Below are 18,611 nucleotides of genomic sequence, written 5' to 3' on the forward strand. Positions count from 1 at the left end.
TCATGATATTCTACTTTGTAACAGGTAAACTGAGGTTCTGGGGCATTAAATAATTTTTCTAAATCAACACATGTAGTAAATGGTGTGTCTTGAACACGGAAAATGTGATTCTAGCACATGATCCTATACCCAGCCTTTAAACTGGTGATGGGCTTGGGAATACCATCACTTCATCTCAGAGTTTCTTCTTAAAGGGTGTATATCAAGTTGATGAGAGTGCAGGGGGAGGGTAGTTTTCAACATCAGTCTTTTGGGGCTGCAGTATCTAAAGTGAACTGTCCATCCAGTATCTATTAGCTACCTCTCTTGCTGCTGTGACGAAACACCCACGCAACGTAAGGGAAGAAGAATTTACTTTCCTTTTTGATCCAAATGTTGTCTACTCTTTATTCCCCAGCAGATGAAATGGTGCTACCCACATTTAGGGTGGGTTTTTATAGCTCAGTTAATACGATGTAGGAATCCTTCACAGATATGACCACAAAGTTGTCTTCCAGACCCTGCTATACTTTGTCAAGTTGTCTTTCAGTAGTATCCACCACACACCCGTTTTGAGCAAATCCACCCCAGTGAATTACAAAGAGTCAGGGAAGAAAATCTCAGGCATTTCTTCACCCAAACAGGGAAATCCCAATGAGAACTTTTAGCATGAAAGCATTATTTGCAGCCTCATTTTAGTCCAGTCTCTTCATGTATCCAACCAGTACTGTTCCCTTTATCCTCTTCATTCACATCAAGGGCCTGAATTTCCTTAACAAACATTCTATGTGCTAACCATAGTCTAAAATCCCAGCCTCTGCTTCTAGTATTAGGCAGGAGGCACAGCCTCTGAAGAAACAACTTCCTTGTAATCTGTATCAGGTTAGGCAATTTAGAAATTTTTCTATGTTAGAAATTAGTGACCCTTCCAGTGCTTTTAAAGCAGACTGAATAATATAATTATGTGACAGCTTTTAAGATATTGAAGCACAGCTCCACTTAAGATAATTTATGTCATAATATCCTGTGAAAACACCAATTGTCTGCATTGAATTTTCTACATATATTTATGTAATACTCAAATGCACTGGGACGCATATAGACGGTTGACTTCTTATAAAAATCTGCATTCTCTTTTCACACGATACAGCTCCCTAGCCAATAACTGCATTTCTCAGGCCCACACTGTATCCATATAGACTGAGGGAAAAGAAGAAGGGGTGGGCGGGGCTTCAACACCGACATGAGAGCTGAAGAGATGGCGGTCACTTCTGGACAAAGCTGATTAAGGTGCCACTGTGTCTCCTCTATCCTTTATTCAGCTTGGGTAGATAAAGACACTTCTGAACACATGGGAGATGGAGAAGGGCTATGATGTTAAGGGATATATCTTAGATCATTTGTGCTGCAGTAACGGAATGCCTAAGAACAGGTGATTTACATAGAGTACAGCCCAAAGAGTAAAAATTGGGTGAGGGTCCATAGAAATCGTACTGCATGCCTTCTGAAGGAAGGAATTCTGTGGCCTCACATTGCAGAAGGCAGAAGGGAAAAGTCATGAATGCCCTCTTCAAAGCCTTCTTATAAGGGCGCATAATTTCATTGAACAGGGAAAATCTGCTGTAGCTTACTTACCTGTTAAAAGTTCAGTCTCATAACTATCACACTACTAACACCTAGATTTTGAAGGTGCCACATTCAAAGTGTAACAAGCTTCACATCTTGAAAGAGTGCACAAAGGACATGGGCTTGCCATGCAAATTACTCTTAGATAGGCGTATGAGAGAAAGTAATTCTGATGTTTAAACCATTTTACTTCTGGAAACCATGTGTCATAGCATCTGGCATTATCCTAACATAATGTGTTTGCTACCTCAGGATTAGTTTGCCTCTTGGTATGGATAGCTAATATCAAAAATAGTATGGGATACTAGTCCACTTATTTTAGTATGGTCTATGAAATATTTGTACAATACTCCTTTGCACAGAGAAAGAGAGGAGAGAGAGAGAGAGAGAGAGAGAGAGAGAGAGAGAGAGAGAGAGAGAGAGAGAGATATGTTGTATACAAATAAATCTGGGAAATGCTACATATCACATTAAAAATCAACCACTCTGAAAAAAAATGATGTTTCATTAAATGGAATATTCCACTTCATGAAATTCCAACCTAGGATTCTTAACCCCAGTGCTTTCAAACCAGCCTCTGTCAATGATGTCAACAGAACAGCTTCCTGAAAAATAAGCACAATTTGCTTCTTTGACCTTAAGAGTATTTGAGATTGAATCCCTATTATATGTTTGATATTTTCCAATTACATATAATATTTTATATTCAAAATGTTATTTATTATAGTTAGTGTCAAATATGTAGAACAGTAGAGTATATAAAATATGGAGCTCTAATTTTAATGGTTAACAATTTTGGACAATATGATTTTACATATACCCTTATATATTTTTCTTAAACCATTGGGTTAACTTGAACTAAATATCAAATATTATATTATTTTATCTGTAAAATTTTAACAAGAATCTCTACATGGAGAATCTATACAGGAGGTCTCCATTAAATCTCTCTCCTCAGAGTTCCGGAAATCCCAAGGAAGACAAGGCAGAAAGATTGTAAGAGCCAGACGGGATGGAGGACACCAGGAGAAAAAGACTCTCTGAATGAACTAACCAAGGTGCATATGAGCTCACAGAGACTGAAGCAGCAAGAACAGGGCCTAATTGGGTCTGCATCAGATCCTCTGTGTATATTAGCTTAGTATTTTTTATGGGAATCCTGATTGAGAACAAGTAGGTCTCTAATTCTTGTACCTGTTCTTGGGACCCTTTTCCTCCTATTGGGTTGCTATGTCCAACTTCAATATGATAGTTTTTGCTTTATCTTATTATATTTTACTTTGTCATGTTTGGTTGTTAATTCTTATAAGCCTGTTCTTTTCTAATGAGAGACAGAAAAGGAGTGGATCTGGAGGGGAGGGAAGGTGGGGAGGAAGTGGGAGGAATAGAGGGAGGGGAAACTGTAATCAGGATATATTGTATGAGAAAAGAATCTATTTTCAATAAAATGGAAAAAAAAAGAATCTCTAAAACTCAAAAGTGTGTTGATATATAATTTAGATGAAGGAAAACTAATATTTTAAAATATGCTGTTCCACCTACAGGTCCATGCATATAATTACATAAAAAACACTAGAATTAAGACACAAGAGGATGGAGAGATGGTGCAGTTTTTTAGATTGCTCGTGATCTTACAAAGAACCAGAGTTATGTTCCTGGTACCTATTAGACCATTCACAGTTGTCTGTATCCGCAGAAGATCTGACACCATCTCCTGGCTTCTGTGGGCACATTCATATACATGTGCGTGCGTGCACATACACACACACACCACACACACACACACACACACACACACACACACACACACACTAACATATATATGTAATATATATGTGTGTAATATATGTGTGTATGTATAATATGTATATGTATATATGTGTGTGTGCATGTGTATGAATATTTCCATCTTGCCACAAGATTCCCCAATGGCCTTTTATAGTGAACCTTCCCACATCAGAACTTAGCTGTTTTCTATCCTTATAGTTTTGCCTATTCCAGTATATCATACAAGTAAAATCAAACAATAGCCTTTTGAAGACAGCTTCTTCATCTTGCATAGTGCTTGTGACATCCACCCATGTTGTTGCTTGTATCCATAATGTGCTCTTTTAAGTGCTATATAGGATTCTGTCTTAGGACCATACAATAGTTTATGTATATGCAAGGTGGCTGGGTTATTTCCACTTTCTCATGCCCATAAAAACAGCAGCAAAATCATTGAAACATTTATATTCATTTTCTGTTTGAAAATAGTTTTCACTGGTTTCTAACAAAACTGTATTAAAGATTATAAACATATGCTTAACTCTTAAGACAGTACCCCACTCTTTCCCTAAGTGGCTAGATCATATCTTACCTCCTATTCTAATTTCTTTCCTGTTGCTGTGATTAAAAACAGTTTGACCAAGAGAAACAGGGAAGAGGAAGACTTTATTTCACCTAACACTTCCAGGCCACAGTCCACCACTGAGGGAAATCAGATCTGGAACATAAAGCAGAAACCATGGAGGAATTCTTCCCACTGTTTGTCATGCTTAGCTAAATTTCCTATAATAGCCCAGGACCAACTGCGCAAGGAACAGCGCCACCTACAGTGGGCTGGGCTCTCCTCCATCAATTAACAACCAAGACAATGCCCCACAGACATTCTTACAGGCCAATCTGACGGAGGTTTTTCTTCTCAGATTATTTTAGACTGTGTTAATTTGGCAATTAAAGCAAACTAAGCAACTTTTTACTGATAAAAGTTTCAGATGAAGGAAATACCACATATAAAAATAATTCATAGTAATATTTGCTTGCTATCATGTTTTTCTGCTTTTAAGGTATTTTATCTTGTTCCTTTTAGATTTCTTCCCCTTGCTTTCATCTTCTGATTTTTTTATTTCCTTGTATTTTATTGTGATCTGTTTGCAAGGGACCCAGAGACTCTTCTTACACTCACAGCACTTTTATCTCCAAGAAAATGCTTCCCCGATGCAGCTACCTCTGTCTTCCCTCACATTCTAAGCTCCTTCTCAGAATCCCCGATAGTCAGTGTTCTCTTTTGATTGACTCAAATTTTAATTACTGTTTCATCAATAAGAGACAGTAGAGGGTTTGGAAATGTGATTTTTTAAATGATGAAATTGGTGCCATGCAGATGGTGTAGCATCCAGGCCCTCTTCATTTCAATACAATTCCTACCAGATTCCACACTCTGGGTTCTTGAGTCAACTCCTTTCTTCTCCCCCATGTTCTTCTACATGTATGTGAATGGACATTGTTGTTTGTCTCTCTGAATAAAGGCATTAATATTATTTTACTGCTATAATACACTATACAAATCTTTTAACTTTTAAACTTTTTAAGTTTTAAATTTTAACTTTTAAATCTTTTAAATTTTAAATTCCCAAATGTAAACCAGCAGCCTGTATGCTCTGTCCCCTTGCAAACCCAGAAAAGTGTGTGCTTTATTTAGTCAACGAAGCTTACTCCATGGTTGCAGGGTTGCCTCACTTACAGTCAGGACAAAGTAATAGGCTTCTGGGGAGGGAATGAGGTCAGCTTGGCTCTACCTGTTTCATACAGCTACTGAGAAATGGCTTGAAATTCAAATGTAGGCAGAAGCCCTTCCCTAAAGCAATCAATAAACATTTATCAGATGATTTTTTTAGTCTAGAAGACATTGGCTGTAGTACTAGTCCGTGGCAGCACTATGTAGTGTATGTCTTCATGCATATGAATTCCTGGAATTCTATTGTTTGGGGAGGTCTTCTCTTCTTAACATGAGAAGAGATGAGACTTCAATGAGAGAAATGATACACACACACACACGAGAAAGGTTCATTTGGCCTTAGAGATACCCAGCTAACACCGTAACATCTGAAAACATGGCTACTGCAGTATGAGAAAATAGGCTGAACAAAAACTGTTTGACACCCTGGGCCCAGAATGCCAGTTTCTCTACTGCTTTATATCAAGGGATGGAAGCAAGAAAAATAGCATCTTCGTGAAGGAACTCCAAGAAACATTCCCTGTGCTTAGAGCTCTTTTTACAGAAAAGTAGGACAATATATTTAGGTTGTGAACAGAAGTGTGAACTCTACTTCTATCAGATGGTTCCATGAAGATGTCATTCATCAGTCGCCCTCTTTGTGTGGGTTCTACCTTTATAGGTTCAATCAAACACAGGCTGAAAATATTCCATAAACAGTATAATACAATTACTATTTATAGCATTTATGATGGATTAGTTGTTTTATGTGGTCAAGAGATGCTTAAATATATGCAGAGGATACTTGTGGGTCATATACAAATAACACAGTTATTGACGCCTACAGATTTTCTTATGTGTGGTAGGGTCCTGGTACCAGTATCTTTTTTTAAAAAAAATATTTTATAATTAATTTAATTTTACATATCAGCCACGGATTCCCCTATCCTCCCTATTCCCACCCCCCAGCCTTCCCCCCCATTCACCCCCCATTCCCACCTCCTCCAAGGCAAGATCTCCCATGGGGAGTCAGTCCAGCCTGGTAGATTCAGTTGAGGCAGATCCAGTCCTTTCCTCCCTACACCAAGGCTGAGCAAAGTGTCTCAGCATAGGCACTAGATTCCAAAAAGCCAGCCCATGTACCAAGGACAGGTCCCGGTCCCACTGCTTGGGAGCCTCCTAAACAGTTCAAGCTAATCAACTGTCTCACTTATCCAGAGGGCCTGGTCCAGTTTCATGGGGACTACTCAGCTATTGGTTCACAATTCATGTTTCCACTAGTTTGGCTATTTGTCCCTGTGCTTTTTCCAATCACGGTCTCAATATCTCTTACTCATATTTTTTTATTCTCTCTCTCTCTCTCTCTCTCTCTCTCTCTCTCTCTCTCTCTCTCTCTCTCTCTCTCTGTGTGTGTGTGTGTGTGTGTGTGTGTGTGTGTGTGTGTGTGTGTGTGTTACATGCATGTATGCTTGACACTGCACACATGTAGACAGAGTGATAACTTGAAGGAGTCAGTTCTCTCTTTTCACCATATGTTGTCCTGAGGATTGAACTCAGGTTGTCTGGCTTGGTGGCAGATACATTTACCCACTGAGCCATCTGGTCAATCATGTTTTATAAAAGTTCTTTCAATTAATCTTTGCAAGTCCCCATCTTGAGATCCTTCTTTATCTTCTTCTATAGTTGGTGGTTGATCAATATTGCAGAAACAAAACCCAAACATCTGAGTGATAACACACACTGTGTCCTTTGGGAATTCACGCATATACCCAGAAATTCCAGTCATGCAAAAAAGAAGAAAATGACCTGAGTATCTCATACAGGATATAAGAGCTATGTCTTGATGTGTTCATAGCCTACTAGGCTGAGTCACTCACATGGACTCACACCAATGTGAATAAAACTGGAGGAGCATGCAACTGAGTCTTTTACATTTATACATGAGGGGAAAAAAGCTGCCAACAAAAACACTGAGAATCAGAGCATTTAAATTAATCTGGGTTAAAATCAACAACCACAACAACACTATTATACTAAGCAATAGAGTCCACACTGTCACCAGGATCATCTGAAATCTGTGTGCCTAGGTCCTTAAACCTGAAACCAACTAAGCTTCTTAAATAATGGACTACACAGAAATGGATTATGTTAGAAATGTTATGTCACAAACATGTTCATTTTCAAACTAACTCTAGGTCTCTGCCAAGACTCTAATTGCGCGTCTGTCCTCTCTACATCCAAATTCAGACTGTGGTATAGGAAATTACCCTTCCAAACTACCCATCCCATCTCATAAGAAGGATATATAACACTAACACTCTCACAACTGGCACAAGCCTTGCAGAGCTTCTGTGTTGTTATCAGATACTTCCTCACACTCACATAAGGCTTAGTTACATGGCTTGCTTTGACAATGGAGTGTAAGCAGTTGTGACATATGCCACATCTAAAGAGGACCTTTAAAAGTGATATCAAGTTTAAACACATCCTCTTGGGTGCCCTTTCCTAGAAGAATATATTGTCCCAAATAGGTGTTTCTTCCTCTCACTGGACTTGAAATAAAAACATGTGAAAGCAAAGCTATAGTTTACTCACAACTAGCATGAAATGTATGAGAAAGAAGCTTTTATGATTGGAAATCACTGAGGTGTGGGGCTCATTAATCACCACAGAAAATTACTTCTCATTTTGTTACAGTGGGTAGCTCTTTTGGGGGCATTTCTGCTAATATTTGAGCCTTGGGATGTACCCGTGGTGAAGCGAAGGACCAATTTTATTTGCTAACTCTTTATAAAGATGTTCTCTCACATGATATTATCATCTGAGTTTGATTATTTCTTATCAAGCCTGAAATCCTGTTGATTACTTCTTAATTAAATACCATTCTGTGTGTAATTGTTTGATTAAATTCTCAGAGTTTTGTTATGAGTTACTATATTAAGTTTGTAATTTCTTAGGAGTTGAAAATCTACTGATGCCTCCTCTGCCCTGTCTACATATTTTCTGCCATTCTCATTTAGAAAGCTTTGTTCTGAGAATGTGGTCTGCAATCAGTCTTCTTTGATAATTATCAAGTCATGAAAATGATCAATCTATATTCATTTTTGAAAGGTAACTAGCTAATTTTGGTCTAACCAATTCTGCATATGCCTAATCTATACCTTAATTTTATAAATAGACAATAAGAGACCAGAAGACATACTAACACTGAGTATTAATTTTAGAAAGCATCTTTTGAGGCAAAAACTAGAGAGTCACAAAGGAGTCCATGAAAAACAGCTTTCTACCGTCTTTTTCTATTGCATAAGGAAAACTGGCATTGAAAAAATGTAGAACAAACTCAGAGGAGGTAACCAAAATGCAGATATGATCTACCAGAATTTCCAGGGAATAAGCTGTAGACATCAGTTGGACATCAACAACCAGAATAGGTGAGTAACTGCTGAAACCTCTAGTTTCATAGCAGAGAAAATTAGAAAACTTTACAAAGCAGAGCAGGAGAAAGTCCATCCAGCCTTTCAAGGATAGGTGCAGTCTATAGTATGCTCCTTTGATACTGAAAGGGAGTGACTGAAGCACGTTCAAGAAGAGAACCTCAAAAAACTGGCATTGTACTCTCAGTAATGGGCACCTCAAAGAGAACAGAAGAGAGGAAGTGAGACAGAAGTTCAACTCCGCAGCAGCAGGACGGGGGATAGGAAAACCTGCCCTCTTAAGCACTTGACTGGAGCAAAGCTGAGATGCCATTTTAAAGACTCCTGCTGGATGGTTTGGCAACTCAGATCCTCTGTGAACTCTGCTCTCTGGAAACCCAGAGCAAGTGTCAAGAACTCATACCCTGAGATGTTTATACCCCACCTAGCCCTCTTCTCTTCATAGCTATTCCTCCTTTATTTACTATATTGATAATGGGGAAACCCTTTGATAGTGAATGTTATTCCATACAGTTTTCTACTTTTAGAGGCACATTATATGATAAACATCATGCTACCAAAAAAAATTGATACTTACCTCTACTACAATTTAATCCCTTGCAAAAATGGTAAACACTTACACTAAAAGAATGAGTAACTTTTAAAAGGCAAAAAGATCCATTCAATAGTTTAAGACCAGATGTTCAAGTCTTAAAAACATGAAAAATCAAGGCAACAAGACTCTTAAAATTATAATCTCAAAGCTACAGCTTCTAGTGAGAATAAATTAGATAAAATCAAAGAAGTCAAAAGAATTATTATACATGTTCAAGAAAAGAAAGAAAGAAAGCAAAGAGAACACAGATAAACACCTAGTGAATTCCAAGAGAATAGAAGCAGCTTAATGAAATAAGAAAGTCAATATAGTAGATGAAAGTATGACTCATATTTTAATTAAAAACACTAAAATACAAGATGAAGACAGTACATTGAAAGCTGAAAGAGAGAAACCTAGTCCACCTACAAAGGCAGGCCCATCAAAATAATCGAAGATTTCTCAGCAGGAACCAGGGTGGCTTGGAATACTATATTTCAGATTCTAAAAAATAACTGCTGTGAGCCAGAGGATCAGGGAGTTTGCTGTGAGATTGTGTCTCCCAGGAATATCAAAAGCTATACCAAAAAGTCTCACCAACATGCCTACACAAACGAGCTGAGCAAGGATTACATCAACGGGCCTGCCACAGCGGGCCTGCCACAGCAGATGGGGAAAAGCCCACAAGGATTCAATCCTACACAATGAACTACAGGCAACTGAGGGAAGCTGAGAACTGGAAAGACCACACCAATTGGTGGTCCAATGCCAAATATTCAGTCTTAAAAATATACATCCAAGTAATGTTATATGGACTGAGCAGATATTTAGGCATACATATATATGTATATATGCATGCAGTAACAATTGGTGAAAAGGAGCACATGAGTTTGAAGGAAAGCAGACAGAGGTACATGGGAAGGTTTGGAAGGAAGAAAGAGAAAGGAGAAATGTGATTATATTACAATTTCAAAAATAAAATTTTGAAAAATGAGGAAATAAAAGATAACTGTCAACCAAAGCATTATATGAAGAAAGTACATGTTCTGTTATAAGACCTCAAGGCAAACAGATTCAACTTAACTGGAACTGAAGAATTCACAAGAAGGTGAGGTGAGGTTGCCATTTCAACCCATGGTGATGCTGTAACCTGATGGGTGACTAAATTAGTTCTCTGTTGAATAGGATGTATACAACAGAAAACAGTTCAGGAACAGAGGCAACAGATGCAGAAGCACAAAGCAAGGAATCATGCAGAGGCTTCTGGGACATGGAAGTCATTATTCTTGCTGGAATTTAGGCTAAATAAGAGACAGACATCTGGATATATAGACTTGGGTTGTAGTGAGAACCAGCAATATATGTATAGAGTATACTGATAAATCTTAACTCTATCCTTTGGTAAGCAAAAATCCATTACTGTGTTTTGAGCAGAGGAGAAAATAGACCATATTTTTTTCAACAATAATTTAGATTTCAGGTACTGAGTATTTGACTCAATGATAAAGTAACTGTCCAGTATGTTCAAACACAATGAACTACAGGCAACTGAGGGAAGCTGAGAACTGGAAAGACCACACCAATTGGTGGTCCAATGCCAAATATTCAGTCTTAAAAATATACATCCAAGTAATGTTATATGGACTGAGCAACACACACACACACACACACACACACACACACACACACACACACACACGGGTTGTGGGGGAGAGAATATTGACTAAGTGTAGGTGTAGCTGGAGTTTTTCTGGTCCTGCCTGGCTCACAGTCAAGACAAATCTCCTGCCAGTCCCACAGTCGCTTAGACCCAACCAAGTAAACACACAGAGACTTGTATTGCTTACAAACTGTATGGCCATGGCAGGCTTCTTGTTATCTACTTCTTATATCTTAAATTAACCCATTTCTATTAATCTATACTTTGCCACGTGGCTCGTGGCTTACCAGTACCTTACATCTCCCTTGTCATGTGTACGGCTGGCAGTGTCTTTCTGCCTCAGCCTTCCACTTTCCAGAATTCTCTTCTCTGCTTGTCCCGCCTACACTTCCTGCCTGGCTACTGGCCAATCAGTGTTTTATTTATTAACCAATCAGAGCAACACATTTGACATACAGAGCATCCCACAGCAACTAAGGTTATTACAGTGACCAGGTGATAGAATTATGTGCTAATTTTGTCACACACCATCTGTGTCTAGAACTCAGATAATAATAATGAGTAGGAGAACTGTGAATAGATTTTGCATGTTCCCCCCAAACTACATTTTGACACACCTTCATGTTCAATGAGTTAGCACATTAATATACAGAATTCATGCCACACAAAAAGACTGAAATCCCAGCATGCTTAGGAGGTCAAGCAGACGGCAGTGACTATGGAGGCCTCAGAGGGCTGCAGCATGCAGAAAAGAGCCTTGGGCCATGTTGTGGTGGCAGTGCAAAGGACCTGGGCCAAGAGTGCTAAACTTGGTGATCCAGAGAATCCATTTGCAAAGCTAGGAAATGTCAAAAGACTGAAAAAACTTCCAGGGTACAGGGAGGGTCTGGTTCAGCTGGATGTGTGTGAGTTGCATGAATGATCCATGGACTTAAAGATTTTAAATTTCCATAAAAGACACATAAAACAGACACTCTTTTTTCATTTTAAAAAAGTTTATTTTCTATTTTACATACCAATCCTAGCTCTCCCTCCCTCACCTGCTCCCACCCCCCACCTTCCCCCATTCCACCCTGCATCCACTCCTCAGAGAGGGTAAGGCCTCCCTTGGGGAGTCAACAAAGTCTGGCATACTAAGTTGAGGCAGGGCCAAGCCCCTCTCCCCTGTGTCAAGGCTGAGCAAGGTATCCCACCCTAGGGTATGTGTTTCAAAAAGTCATTTCATTCTTAACTAGTCAAATACAAGGGTGACTATACAGTCAACCCTGGCATCCAGCTCCACCCTTCATCATCCAACACAAAGCTGTCTCCTCAGTTCCAAGTACCAGCATGGGATGCTTATTTATGGAAGAAGATATGTTACATCCAGTGTAAGCGACTCTGGTCTTGGAACACAGATTCTGGTGACCAGGAACATTGGCTGGTTCTATGTCAATTTGACACAGAAAGCTAGCATTATCTGAAAGGAGAGAACCTCAACTGAGAAAATGCCTCCAAAAGATCCAGTTGTAGAGCATTTTCTTAATTACTTATTGTACTGAGAGAGTTCATTATATGTGCATGAGTTTAGTGATATATTTGAAATACAAAAAGTTGACATCATTATGAGTAAACACTTGCAAATGAAGTAGCTAAACTAGCATCATATGTATTCTATTGACATTATTTGATTAGTGGGAAATATCTACCATGAGGGAAGAGTATATTTAAAAAAATAATTAGAATTACCATGTATTTCCCTTTAATGGAGTCAAATCTATGGACTGATTTCACAAGTATTTTCTAACACAATATGCAAATTTCCTGTAAGTGAACAAGTAGGTAAGGTATTAAATTAATGTAAACTCAATTAATGTCTTCATACATCCATCTGCTACTGAAGCTTTGCAAAAACTGCCTGCTGTAATCTGTACTTTTCAAGCTTTCTGATGTACACTTCAAAAAGATATCACCTAAAAGATGTGTTACTAGGAATCTCTCAGTCATATCCATAGATAGAAAAGTCTATATTATCATTTTTTCTGCTAACTTTATCTTGCTGGATTCCGCATTTACAGGAAGACTAAAAAAGCCCATTTTTCACAGTTGATATCCACTTCACAAGTCAGGATTCACTTAACAGTTGGAAAAATGATGCTGGAAGCTAAAGGCTATTTTCATTTTTAGCTTTCTCCATATGTTATGCACTTGTACCTATGTAAGAGTAATCACTCTTTGCTCAATTGTACTCTGAAAAGATAATAAGCAATATTCATTGCAAGGAGAAGAATAAAATATCAATTACTTTCTTTATTCACTCCCTAATAGCACCATCTTATAGGCAGAATTACAGTCCCCATACAACATTCAGAAACTGGAGAAGACAAAATGCATCTTTGAATTGAACTTGATCATTTCTGCACAATTCACCAATCAAAGAAAGGCTCAAAAAGATAGCTGGATTTGTAGATTTGCAATTTGCTAGCTGTTTCAGAATAACCAATTTTCATATTTGAGTTGCTGATTTCTTTTCAGCCTTAAAAATAAAATGATTTTTATAGAAGAAATAATGCCTCTGCATCAATATCTTCATCAATATTAAGCTTCCTTACCATTGGCTACCTGCCACGGTGTTGTAAGATGCTATACAGGATGCTGGGGGGGGGGGGGCAGTCATCAACAGTCCCATCCAGCTGTGAATCCTGCATGCAACAATGACCAACCCAGCAAGATGTACCCATTGGAACAAGAGTGGCATGCATGTGATGGGGGCAACCACATACTTCTGAAAACTAGAATTGAGGTCCACTTCACAGGAGAGAACTTGTTACTAGTACTACAGCAACTGTGGCCAAGAACCCCTGACTGGGGAGTTCATAAGCAATAGGGAAAATCTACTACTGTTATTTTGCTAAACTGACATGGTATCAAATTGCCTATTAAATATTTATCTTCATATCCCTAGATGAGAGCATCTCTCAGCCTTATCAGAGAAGTTTATTTTTGCAATTGAGCAGTATATCTCAACCTTCCTAACGCTGCAACCCTTTAATAAAGTTCCTCATGTTGTGGTGACCCCCCCCCACACTATAATTTTTTTTTTGTTGCTACTTCATAACTGTACTTTCGCTCCTGTTGTGAATTGTAATATAAATATTTGTGGTTTCTGATGGTCTTAGACCACCCCTGTAAAAGGGTTGTTCATCCCCAAAGGGGTCTCAACCCACAGATTGAGAACAGCTGTAAGCGAGGGGAGTTAATAAAAAGATCCACAACTGGTCAAAGTGCAGAGATCAAGTTACTGTAAAGTAACATCTGGATCACAGTCTCTCCCTTCAAGGCTTGGGGACCATTGTAAAAGTTGTGGTGACAAGACTATAGGCAGTTGGGGAGAACTGTTACAAAACATGGACATGAACTCATCTAGTGGGTGTGTCTGCCTGTACAAGATAAAGCCAGTCTGAATTCCAGCCTGGACGGTAGAATCTCATGAAGCTCATCCTCACTAAGAAGCTATTGGCAGTGGATAACCACTGGGAGAGGGAGAGTCAGTTTTCTTCAAGGATGTGGCTCCCATTAGGTTGCCATGGCTACCATGGATGGTCCTACCCTAATGAACACACACGAAGCACTCACTGGGCTCAAGTAGGTTTAAAAAAGGAGGAGGACACAAAGTTGGGAGAGGGACCATTGTGAGAGGACTCTGGCAGAAGTTGGAGGGAGGATGGGGTGAGTATGGTCAAAATACATTGTATACATGCATGAAATTTTCAAAGAACAGATACAAAATATATATTTTTAAAAATAAAGAAGGCCACTAGCCTGCATTATATGTAGGGCATTGTGCTGTTTAGGATAAGACGTGTAAGTGCATTCAAGGACAGAAAGTTTTTGTTCCTTACGTGTTATCCATACAGAGAACTGTCCTTTAAGCCCCTTTAGAGGTGAGTAAAATTCTAAACAGCAATATTGGCTGTATAATTTATTGTTCCTATGAGATCCAAAATTTTAAGGTCATCAGCATAAAATTTCTGATATAGGACACTGTTAGCCTTTAAGCTGTGTGCCATAAAATTTGTAAAACTTAGGATACCTCCTTCTCTTACATGGCATTTGGTTTGACCTCTACAATGACTGAGTGAGAGGTTTTTCTGATCCTAAATTTCCTACTCAAGATACTACAAGGAAATACTCAAATGCACCAATTGCTTCAAAGCCTCAGCCAAGGCTAGATTTTCATGTAACCCACCTCTGTCTAGTACTGGATCTGTGGCTACATTTTACTTAGCACTTAGGCTAGAATATGAAATTGGTAATTTGCCCATTACCAAAAGTTGAACTTTCTGAAAAAAATACTGACCAACTATTTTGAAGACATTTAAGTACTTTTCTTTCCCTTTGTAAATCTTAAATTGGATGTAATGTGTGCCTGTGGTAACATTTTATGTTCAATCTTTAAAACAAAAATACTTCAGAAAATTACCAAATAAATAAATAAACAAGCAAATAAATAAAGAGGCACTCTTACCAGTTTCATGAAAACAGCCTGAAACCAAACAATGCTGGGAAGTTTGAGCTCTGTCACCTTACTTCAAAATGACATCTCATCATCTCGTCCCAGTTGTGACATGAAAGACTAAGCACTCTTCCCTATTTCTTAACTAAACATGGAAGACAGTAACATGCACATCTACCAGAGTAAGATCTGCTTCGGATGGATATTTTTTTTTATTTTTATTTTTTATTTTTTGGTTTTTTGAGACTGGGTTTCTCTGTGTAGTTTTGGCGCCTATCCTGGAACTCGCTCTGTAGACCAGTCTGGCCTTGAACTCACAGAGATTCACCTGGCTCTGCCTCCCGAGTGCCGGGATTAAAGGCGTGCGCCACCACTACCCGGCTCAGATGAATATTTTTAATGTTTGTGCATTAAGAAAGGGGGTGACTCCTCATTGTCTTACCTAAATCTAGATTCCTTTGAGGGAGCAGAAATTTTTATTTACTGTGTTTTGCTTGAAAATAAGGTAATTAATCTAAAAATGTTAAATATTATTGTCATTAGGTTTCAATAATCATGGTATATTTCAACAATCAGGGCATATTTAATTCACCTACTCTAATAAAACATTTTAAAACTGCTCACCTAAAGGTTGAGCAATGGAGAAAAGCTATAGGCTTTTACAAAAATGTGAAATTATCAAAGAGGAAATAAAATAAGCCTTCTTCCCCCTTAACTCCTGAGAAAACTTGAGAGAAAAAAATCCCATACAATAACTCTATGGTATGAGGCTCTATGTAGATACGTTTCCCCATGAAACTAAAAAAACTACATAACCATGCAAGATTCTCCTAAGAATATTTCTCATAAGGTACCTTTTTGTAGCATACATTTGCTTCAGTGTTTTTTTGGGGGGGGGATTTTTTTATTTTCAGCATATACTAAAAGACTGTATGCTACAAAGATTGTGAGAAGCACAATCTTGGAATCTGTGTAATAGGCTCTGGTGATTGTTTGCAATTTGTCTTGTGCATGATCGTCTGCTTGCTTCTAAATGTAAGTTCTCATCCCTAAGAAGACCAGTGTATTCATATATATATATATGAAGGAGATGTATTAGAATGATTACAGGCTATGGCTGGCTTTGAACAGAAACTCCAAGAGTCCATAAGTTGCTCAGTCCACAAGGCTGGGTGTCTTAGCTGGTCTTTAGTAGACACTAGAATCCCAAAAAACTAAGCTCTAATGCCATTGAAGGAATGGACTTGCTAGTGAGATTAACCAAGCAAAGAGCAAAAGCTTCCTTCTTCCAAGTCCTTACATAGATTTCCAGCAGAATATATGCCCAAATTAAAGGTGTGCCTTCCCTCCTCAAGATCCAGATTAAAGGTATGTGTCTTCCTCCCTCAAATGTATGTACTAGATATGGAGCCATGTAGTTGATGTTTTCTTCAGTCCTGCCCAGCCCCATGGACCCTGCAGCCACTTACAAAATAATCACTTAGAAGCTTATATTAATTAAAACTGCTCGGCCATTAGCTCAGGCCTACCACTGACTAGCTCTTACATTTAAACTCAGCCTATTTCTGTTAATCTATATGTTGCCACGTATTCCGTGGCTTCACCTGTGTGCCATTACATGCTGCTCCCTGGATGACAGGCTGGTGTCTCCTGACTCAGCCTTCCTGTTCCCAGAATTCTCCTTGTCTGTATATCCCACCTATACTTCGTGCCTGGTTACTGGCCAATCAGCATTTTATTTATCAACCAATCAGAGCAATACATTCACAGCATACAGAACATCCCACAGCACCTCCCCTTTTCTGTCTAATCAAAAAGATAGGGTTTAACTTTAACATACTAAAATTACATATGACAAAACAGTAATCAAGCAAGAATTACAGTTATAATATCTAGTCTATTTGTATTTGGCAAAATTAAAGAAAATATTCTATCTACCCTATATTTGTGAGTCTAAAGTTTTATATTTAGTTTATCTTTTATCATAACCAAAGAAAACTATAATTATCTAGTCTTCAACTGCATTAAAGACCACAGAAGGATATAATATTACATAAGTAAACAGAAAGTGCATTGTAAGCAACTTCCAAAAATCTAGAATGACAGAGACAGCTGGCTGCCTGGACAGTCACCTAAAGTTCTTCTGCAATGGTGGGTCGTCCATCCTCAGCCCATAGGCCTAGTCTCTCATTCACTTTTTCCTGTATCCTGTAGAATGTCTGGTAGTCTCCTCTGTGAAGCAGGAACCTGAAGAACCATCTCGCCTTGCAGTGGTCACCTTCCTATGGGTCCTGCATGCCAGTCAATACAACATCTTGTCAAGCAGTCCAGGCAAGAACAGTTTCTTGCCCAAATGGCTATTTTTGCCAAGAAGAAGATAAGCTCCATATGGAGTGTCTTCGATGCCCATCTTTCTCTTTGAATTAAATTGGTGCTGCCAGGAGCAGACATGTCTCATTGTCCAGAAAGTCGAAGTTTTTAAAACATTTTAAATACCATATTCTGTAGGTCTTTGAAGTGTTTGAAGATTTCCTATTTATCTGAAATATATCTATGTATACCTAGAAAACTAAACTAACATGACTATAAGTTTGACTGTCATAGATAATTAACTATTAATCTGTAATTATTAACAATACATTACAATTTTAAATGTGTTGTATATAAATAACACATTAAATAAGAGTAGAAATGCACATACAGTATAACAAAATTAACTTTAAATTTGTATCAATAAACTAAAATCTATACCAATGTAAGACATTTTAAACAAGTTGTTGCTCTTTAAAAGTAGGTTCAATAATCTACCCTTTCATCCTATCATATCTTTTTTTTCTGGCTACAGAGCCACCCACTTCAAACAAAGCAAAAAATATCTCATAGGTGTGCCTTCCATTTCTAGATTGTAGTTGATTCCAGATGTAGTCAAGTTGACAACCAAGAAGAGTTTTCAGAACTAGAGAGAAGACAAAGCCAGGAGTAGCTTCAAAATAACTTAAAGTAGAACTCAGAGTCTTAGCTTCTTTGTCCCAAAGCAAAATCTAAATCTAAGGTTTTATCTAAAATGCTACCCCTGCCTAGTCCACTGCTCCTCACCGCCTTGTTTTCCTATCTTCTCATGAGCTTCCCTGAGAGCATGTCCTTCTTAATAATTGTTCAAATTGATAGCTCTGTGGCTTGTGAGAAAACTGCTATTCAGCATTTTCTCTCAATGGAAACACTCTCATCTGAAAGGAGGCTAATAAGTCCCAAAAAGGTCAGACAAGACTTAGAAGGCCCTTCCCCAAAGTTAGATAAACATCAAGGTGCTGGGGAGAGGAGACTTTCTCCTGTGGAGCTGCCTACCAGTTTTTCAGGAACTCCAG

The sequence above is a fragment of the Peromyscus californicus genome, unplaced genomic scaffold (assembly GCF_007827085.1).
Source record: "Peromyscus californicus insignis strain IS unplaced genomic scaffold, ASM782708v3 Scaffold_4__1_contigs__length_199733344, whole genome shotgun sequence".
In the NCBI taxonomy this organism is placed as follows: Eukaryota; Metazoa; Chordata; class Mammalia; order Rodentia; family Cricetidae; genus Peromyscus; species Peromyscus californicus.